Raw genomic sequence first — 9,539 nt, 5'->3', positions numbered from 1 at the left:
AGGATAGTCATTACTTAAAACCTTTCATTGAAGTGGAAATGAATTTAAGATTTCCAATACTAATGGTGTCCATTAACTTCTCATGTTCATGGTTAAGTAGGAAGTATCATGCCTTTAATGAGTTTTTTATTAGCATTGCTTGTGGTTGGACGTTTGTTCCAATGGCTAAGTTTGTATAGTAAAAATGTCCTAGTATATAATATTGAAACATAAACACTTTTTATCTTGACTATTCTTTTACTCTGTGTTACATATTCTCCTTTGACAACTATTGACTGAGTTATAAATCAATGTGCTCAATGTATGTTAATGTGACATTGACGGTGTGACTTCCCTCTAAATGTTTCCAATGAATAGTCATTTCCTCATTCGTTACATTTTGGGCAACCACAGTGGGAAGATTGTGATTGTATATGTTCACAGTAAAAAATGGAGTGCCATCGTATGAGTCCACTAAGTAAACAACACATACTATAATCATGTTAGTTAATCAAAATTAATAAAATACTCACTCAAATTGGTTGTATATGTCATGAGATGTGATCATAATATACTGAAATACTTGATTGGTCCTTCTTCAACTACAATAATTATATAATTATACATTGACAAATGGAGAGAGATACATAATTCTAGGTATCAACCCAATCTATGATTCATATCCTTGCATTCACTACTACCACATGTTGTGTAGAAGAAATAGAGTTTTGTTGTCCATATTTCAAGTGTAGCATTATTTGATGTGTGAATTAAATCAAAACCATTGTTACCTAGTTTTGTTTTGGCATTCATATAAATGTGACTGATCTACATCAACACCACCTTGCCCAAAAAAAAATTGCTTTATTGGTATTCTTGAGCTTTTACTCCCTCCTCCATAATTTAAGAACACTATCATTAATGAATTTTGCATCTTAGATTACAAAATTAGTAGATAAATTCATTTATTTTCTATTTAATGTGGTTTTAAAACATGTTATTACTCCCTAGTTCTCCCCCTTTTCATGCATAGTGTCAGAGTAATCCAAAGATGTGTTATTGGATGTTTGTGTTTTTTTTCAAACATAACCAACCAATGAAATACATGTTCATTTTTATAAATGAAAAACAAAACCATATGAGAAAATGTTGATCCATATATATATTATTCTCCTCATAAGTGATTGTGTAACAACTAAAAGCAGTGTTGTAGATAAGCTAAGTCACAGAATCTATAGTCACTTATATAAAGTGATACTCCTTCAATATAACCATGTTGCATTCCATACTATCTAGTATATTTTTATATTGATACAGAACATCATTCTAACCTTATCTAAATTATAATGTTGCCTTTGAATCTAATTTTGTAGTTGAACAGTGTAGTTCCTTGCAGAATCGATCAATGATATTATAGTGCTAATGAAAAATGTATCTCTACATAATTAAAAATGCTTGTCCTACCATAGAGCCACATGGGCATGTTGCACATATTGTTTGGTATTTTCATAGCATTCCTTGATTAGGGAACATGCTCGTAATTTGTAGAACTAAAATGAATACATATAAATTCATTTTTACTAGTGTAAATTACTACAATCTTAATTTCCTTGTATAAAATTACAAATTGAAAAAACAATACTATTTATTACTTTGTACTAGTCTTCGAAGTGAATTTTTTTTATCTTTTTTCATTCATTCGCTCCCTCAACCTTATACATATATTTTAATATTTTTAAGCTAACCTCTTTCATCCCCAAATAATACTCATTGCTAGATGCACTTTCTCAGTAATTCCATTTGACCATAGTTGAGGAATGTCTGATCTTGGCAATCGTTTTGATAAAATGTGCAACCATTTGGCTTTGTACAAATTATGCTATGAATAATGTCTCTAGATGATTTCGACATTAATATAACTAAGAATTCTGACATATTTAGTGTGATATGTACAATAGAAAAAATATATAGATATGTGGCATAAACATAAGATTATTCAAGGTGATATTACCAAGGTTAAGTGTAAATGTACATTCTTGAATCTCTCTTACAATTTTCTTATACGGTTTGTTATCTTCCATGATGAATTTCTCTTATGACTACAATGGTTCCCCATGTTTAAATGGAATGAAATCAAAAGGGGACAACAATTTTATTCCAATAAAGAATAAAGATATAAGATGTCTTTCCATTACAAAGATTGTCCTCTAATTACATAAGGAGACAAATAATGTCTTCTAATTTAAAAGAAAGGGACAATCATTATCTTCAAATTATTGAAATTGCATTTAAATTACATAAAATTTGTCTTCTAGTTTCATAGTAAGAAAACATTGATTCCCAATAGCACAAGTGAACATAAATTTTCTTTCCAATTAGATAAAATCTCATGCCATGTGTTTACATAGTCATTTTTCTTATATCCTTATTCACTATATTTTCATTTCCATGTCAAGTGAGTGACAAGCATGTGTGATAGTGGGAAGTTACTAGAATAAAATTGGATGCATTACTTCCAAGAAGAAAGAAAGAGTAATTTCCAAAACCATAAATGCCTTACATATCTTCCACACTCACCTTCTCATCTTTGCTACACCTTGTTAGGACTGCACACATGCTCAGGAACATATGCATGCTTTTGTGACCTTACTTGTCCCCCTTCTCTCCCATTAATCCTCCTTCTTCCATATGTCTCTATCCCCTCCCTCCAAAATCCATATATTTCCCTATCTTCCTCAATATCTCCTTCTCTCTCTCTCTTTCTGCAACTTTGTTGACAAATGTTTCTACATAAGATGAAATCAAATTCTGTCAATGACACATTTGACATATTCAAGATACCTTTAGATTGATATAAGATAATTTCTCTATAATGATCTATGGAGTAAAAAATATAATTCCTGAAACTCAAGGTATGCATGGCCATGGTTCTTTACAAATAGTGAAAATTTTAAGGGTGGAAAATTATGTTGGAGTTCAAAAACATTGGCGAATCTCACTAGTCTTTAATATACAAACCATAAAACGTTTATTGATGTATTTATAAAATTATTCAAATTTATATTGATTTTATATATAGTCTTTATATAATGTTGATGATTTTAGGGTAAAATAATTTATATTATAAAAGTTGGGCGAATCATTTTATAAAAAATGGAAATTGGCGAATTGTCCTTTTGGAAAAATGATGGAATATTAGCCCACCTACCAATATTAGCCCCTAAAATTTTCCATTTTTACAAACATGTGTGACTTGAATCATTGGTATCTCTCAAATCATGAAATGAAGTCAAATTTTTTCAAAAATCCATTTAATATAGCGGAAAATCCTTTAAAATGAGCTAATTTTACCCTTCTAAATGCTTTTATAGAGTTTCTGTCACATATATGAAGTTTGTTGAAGATTTCTACCCCAAAATCCATCCATTATTATGCTTCTATGGAAACCATACTATAGTAGGAAGGCTGGAAAATGGCTGAAATGAGGTCACCCAAGCTTCTAGATGTTGCACACATATTTTTTTATAAGGTATGACACGGTTGTGAAAATCTACAATAGCAATGAATGTGAGAACACCAAGTACAAATTCTCAGCTAGAAACAATGCAAATGGTTTGAAGAGAAACATAAATTTATATAAAGGGCATAGAACCTATGTGTTGAAAACCAATGGATATAGTGAATCCATGTAAATATGCTCCTATACTAGTGGATGAAGTTTTGGGGTTAGAAAACTCTGTAATGATTGTTGACCAATTTTCATATATATAGTGTATGGACCAACAAATGGATTCCAAAAATGACAGAAGGAGGCTAGACATTACTACAAAAATTTGAAACTAAAATATGCTTCAAACTCTATTTCCAATGCAGTGGTAACCAACTATGATTATACCAATGACCTAGATCCTTGGTGTTAAGATCTAGAAGGATTGAATGCCAAGAGACAAGGAGAGAAAACATATAGATCTACGATGAACTAATCATAAGAACATTGATAAAAGTTCAAGAATTGAATGCATCACAAAAATATGAACATGAAGAGAGAGAGAGAGAGAGAGAGAGAGAGAGAGAGAGAGAGAGAGAGAGAGAGAGAGAGAGAGAGAGAGAGAGTTGATGAAGAATGATTCCATTACAAGGAACCATTACAGGTGATGAGGCCAATTTTGAAACCTATTATTCTCAACCTTCACTCTCTTCCTATTGGCTTCACATAAGGTGTCTTGTTCAAGGATTCAGTTTTGTTTTTGTAATCTTGGTAGGAATACAGTTCATCATGTCTAGCTTCTCACCTCCAATGGGGGGTAGCACAATATTTGAACACAAGACTTCCGGTTCTGTGAGACTTCATTTCCATGTCCATTGCCAATTGAGCTACCACAAGTGGATGTTGATCAATTCCATTTTAATTAGGTTATTTTAATTCACTAGATACATATCTCTCAAGTTCCCTTTTACATAAAAATATGAATTCATGACGTATGCATCTGAACATAGATTATAATCCCCCTTAAGATTAAGATCATTGGTGATGAATATGTGACATGTGTAGAGTAAGGTGAATATATCAGGTCACCCTTACAAAATAACATCGAGTGTAAATCATATCTGAACCAAAAATACATCAAGAAATAGGTTTTCAATGGCCTCTATCATCCAAAAAAGTCATGCTACAAAGAAAACCTACATATCATCAAAATAATTACGTATATTGGGATCTTTGTCATTAATATCACCCTCTAAGGATTAACATAAGATAGAAAAAATGTAGCATGTCAAGTTAAGATTTTGTTTGAGTGATGTGTACATTATAAGTAGGGTCATGATCGATGAGTTCAACAACCAATGTCACTGAAATCAAGGTACATAAAGGGCTTGGTGCTCTTGATTAAACACTAGTTCCATACCCTAGTAAATAACAAAATCCAATGGAAAAATTTCAATCCCCTAATCATGAAATCCTGAAAAATTGATAAGTGTGTTGAATTTTGAGTGAGACCTAAAATTGTACTTTTTCAATTGAAATCTAATCAGGTTAGAACCACTCTCAAAGATCCAGATTCATTTCATTGTAATGTTAAAAATTTAAGTAAATGGAAGAAAATAAAAGAAAATGAGAATGCCACTTTTACTTGCATATCAATACTTTTAAGAATTTAACATTACCATGAATTTAATATCGATACTAGGGCCATAGGCTTGAATATCAGGTTACCATACTCAAAAGCTCTTGTTTCCTTGGATTTGTTTTTCGTTTGGAATAACTTTGTGACAAAAATGTGAAAAAAATGGGAAGCGATTTATTTTTTTGCAAGAGAGCGCTCCTGATTCACATAGGCTTGGATACTAGGCTTCTTTGGACCTGATATTACCATAGTGTTTTATTTCACCCTCTCACCCTCGATACTCCTACAATACTCTTGAACCTCTATTTCTCCATCCTACTTGCCTTTTGCCTCTACGTGGCCAATGTATTGTATAAAAAATACCTTATAATACACATATTTCTATACAACATATAAGACACTTTAAACCCTATTATATGCTCAATATATTATTTCATCATTTCCTCACTTTTTATGCCCCAATATGAATACATGTGGTATGGTATTTCTTTTTCAGTGAAGTCCCCATGTCTGTAATACGTGCCTAGTATCCCCAACACTAACTAAGGGTAGAAATAGGTAGTGACTATGATGACCCAATGTCCATGTTCCAGTCATATAAATTGGGTCTAATTTGTTTGCTTTGTTTTACTCTTGAGAAACTAAAAATGAAAGATAGCATCACATTCATCTTATTGATATGATTTCGATGATATAAATTTTACTCCAATATGAATCAAATCCAAAGATATGTCCATCAAAAGATTATCAATTTAATTAGTGACAACTCACCAACCTGCCATGTAGCATCTATATGAAAATCTTAGTCAACATCTCTTTGCCACATGCAAGTATTACCATAGCTGTTGACCCCATCATCATGTTCATGTAATACGCCACTGGACATTGGGTGTGACCGAATCTATGACACAAAGACACTACAGGGGAAGTATTATGGGTGCACACCTCCCCTTGAAGGCCACATCCCCGTGAGGATAATACACCGACAAATTTATACCACGCTACATTCAAAATGCCTAGGGATGAACCTTTGGCGAAGAGGCTCTCAGGTCATCCAATGACCATGGATGAACTTCATTGATGGCGAAAATTTCTCCTACCCAAGAATTTGGTCGATGTGTTTGGTCACATGTACTTTTGGGGCTATGAACTTCTAACTCCTACGTTTCCTAAACTTTAGCCCACAACATTGATACTTGGAATGGTTTGAGAACCAATCCTAACATACACGCTTAGTCACAATGGTTCTAAGAGAGTGGGTCTATTGAGATCTAACACTTGGACTTAAGGCATCAAGGCTCAAACATGCTTGAGCATTGTGAAAAATAGTTTGAAACTGGTGGTTTTCAAGGAAGCCTCCCTTTAGCACCACCTATATAAAAGCATACACACACACACAATGATATATATAACCATTGGTGTCCTTCCTGAGTTTGAAAAAACTGAGCCTAACCCCTCCTAATATATATATATATATATATATATATATATATATATATATATATTGTGTTTGTGTGTGTGTGCTCCATACACTCAAGACTGTGACTTAGAAACCAGGACCCACTCGTCGGATAATTTTTCTTACATTCAATTAATTAATCAGCATAGGTTGTCGATCTCTTCACAAGCAAGTCACATATATCTACTTGCACAATTAGGAAGATCGCATGAATAACCATTCCTGAAGGAAGACATTCAAGATAATTTCTAGATAAAATTCCATAGGAAAATGATGCATTCCATAACCCTTGTACATACAATAGTAGAATTCTAGTTCATACAGGAAATAACACCCCCATCATTAATATAACATTGCTTCAACACAATAAACATAGACATAATAGGAACAAACAAAAAAATGGGTATATACTTATCTTATAAGAGATATGGAAATTGAGAGTGGGACTCTAGCTCTCCACCCAACCATTGACACCATAGACAAACTACAAACGTAATTACTTGTAGTTGTCACCCCCCGAGCTAGATTCCAGTGCTTGAAGTGAAGTGCTTATGAGAGGAAAACTTCACTAGTATTAGAGTTGAAAGAGGATGCCACAAAGCCACTCTACCTTCATCCACCAACTACACAACTTTTCAATCAATCTTTTCCAATATAATTAACATCCATGCAAGGATACCAAAGTACAGAGAGTCTCAGCTCACTTTCAAGAGAAATTTCCACATCAAGTGAAGGTACATCAATGCATATGATGTTGACAGGAAAAGGGGTAACCTATCTAAGTTGTTCATGAGTGATTCAAGCACCAAATTCATCCCCAAGGCAACTCCCGATGGTTCAACAACCCTCACAAGCACCTGAGTAACTCTTCACAATCCAGTAGGTTCATCAATCCATAAGCCTCAAGTGAGTTCTTCAACCTTACATGCAAGCCCTACTATCTATAACGCTTTTATGTAGCAAGCCTCTGTGAGGGTTATTTAGCTAGTTTATATCTCTCCATAGTGTGCTTCCTACCAAATATGATAATTTCTCTCTTGCTTTTCTCACTTCCACCATTAGAGGAATTTTTCTTATAGTGTTCTCATTGCCTCCTCTCCTCTTCTACCTATGAATATTCATGAGAGGGTAATCTCAATGTGCTCTTTCCCTTCCAGTGTGTCTACGCATGAGAGAATCAGAGGTTATGTTCTCCATTATGTATGTGTATCATGTGGGGATGTGCGTGCTTCTAAACATACTAACTATATGTCTCCTCCGTAGTTCCACGCCCGTCAACCACGCCCGTACAATGCAACACATAGATGTCCTTAAATTTTTGTCCTATTTGTTTTGTTGGAGCTAGAGGACACATGGACTTGTTCTCTTCCTTTTCTTTAACCTTATTATTCAATTAATGCATTTAACAAAGCAAGACTGATATTTTAAAAAACACATTCATCGAACAATTTCCCTCCTCAAGCAATATGGAATTTGTATCTGTTTGTCTAAGCCATTAATTAATTACAATTTATTTACAATGCGAAATTAACCAACGAATGTCCAGAGAAAATTTTAAGGATGGAAATTTATCTTAAATTTAGAAACCTTGGCAAATCCCACTAGTCCATAATATGCAATCTGTAAAATGTTCAGAATTTTTTTTTTACAAATATTCAAATTTGTAATAATTTTATATAGTCTCTATACAATTTTTTAGCGATTTTTTGGGTAAAATAATTTCATACTATAAAATTTGGGTGAATCATTTTTAGAAAAAAAAATGGAAATTAGCGAATCTTTTTTTTGGAAAAAGTACATAAAATTAGCCCACCTACGAATATTAGCCCCTAAAATTTTCCCTGGGGATGTCACAAAATGTCATCCATACTTGCGAGCAATGCCTCTAGAAAAATACTTTGGTTCTTGTGCATTAACTTTACTTCCTCAACACTAAAATTTATTACTAAATTTTCCTAACCATAGTTGGAAATATAACCATTTTTTTTGTGAATGCAATGTCAAATAGTTCATGAAATATGTGAAATAAGAAATTGCGACTATCCGTTCTTACAATAAAGAAAGTAGATAGGACTATTGACAGGATTTTCCTATGGAATGGTGTACTCTTTAGCCAATAACAATTTATTCTACCAGCTAATATGAGACATTGTTGTTGCTTTCTACCCAAGCGACTAAGTATGTACTTCAAAAGGAAAATACATGTAAATACCAGACCGAAGGAGTTAAAAGAATTGTGGGAAACCACCAGAATCATGTTTAAATATCGTAGTTGGAAAAATATGAAAGGAAGGACTTTTCCTTAGAATAACTAGTTTATTATCCTAGTGACAAATGTCTATTAAGTCTGTTGATGCCTCTGCCCATCTCAGAGATGCCAAATTGTTGTGATTTGATGGAAATTTTTATCTAACCTATAAGTGTACAACATGTTTTGTAGATTTTCAGAGACAATGTTGCTAATTATGTGGTAGTTGGCAGAATGTACATGGAAAGGCACCCTACACTATTTTGGACACTTGTATCACTTCAAATCTCAAGGATAATACAAAATTTACTTTTACAATAGAGGTGATTGAATTAGCTAATAATATCACCAAATTTAAACATAAGCATGCCTTCGATCCTTAGACTCGTGGTTAAATTCCCAAGAAATAGATGGTGAATCCTACCATCAAACATTTTACAACCAATTTTATTTCTCTTCAATCCATCCTTCATTGTATGTTGTGGGTGGAAATGGTGTTTATTTTTTATGTGTGGTATGATAGTCTATTTAGCAAGACACAAGAAGGAAAAAGCTATAATTTAAGTACTTTACGAAGATTATTTCTAAGAAGAAACAAAAAAGGTTTGTAAAAATGTTGAATATTGGGTAAATGGTTTTCGCTTGGCTGATGGTTTTAAGTCCATAATTGCTTATCTTCATAAGGCCATGAATGGAGCCAAAGACGCTACTTGTTCTTATTATTGAG

The sequence above is a fragment of the Pinus tabuliformis genome, chromosome 7 (genome assembly GCF_031772625.1).
Source record: "Pinus tabuliformis cultivar Carrire ecotype Pingquan chromosome 7, CPIR1, whole genome shotgun sequence".
In the NCBI taxonomy this organism is placed as follows: domain Eukaryota; kingdom Viridiplantae; phylum Streptophyta; class Pinopsida; order Pinales; family Pinaceae; genus Pinus; species Pinus tabuliformis.
Note: the sequence above shows the minus strand (reverse complement) of the source record.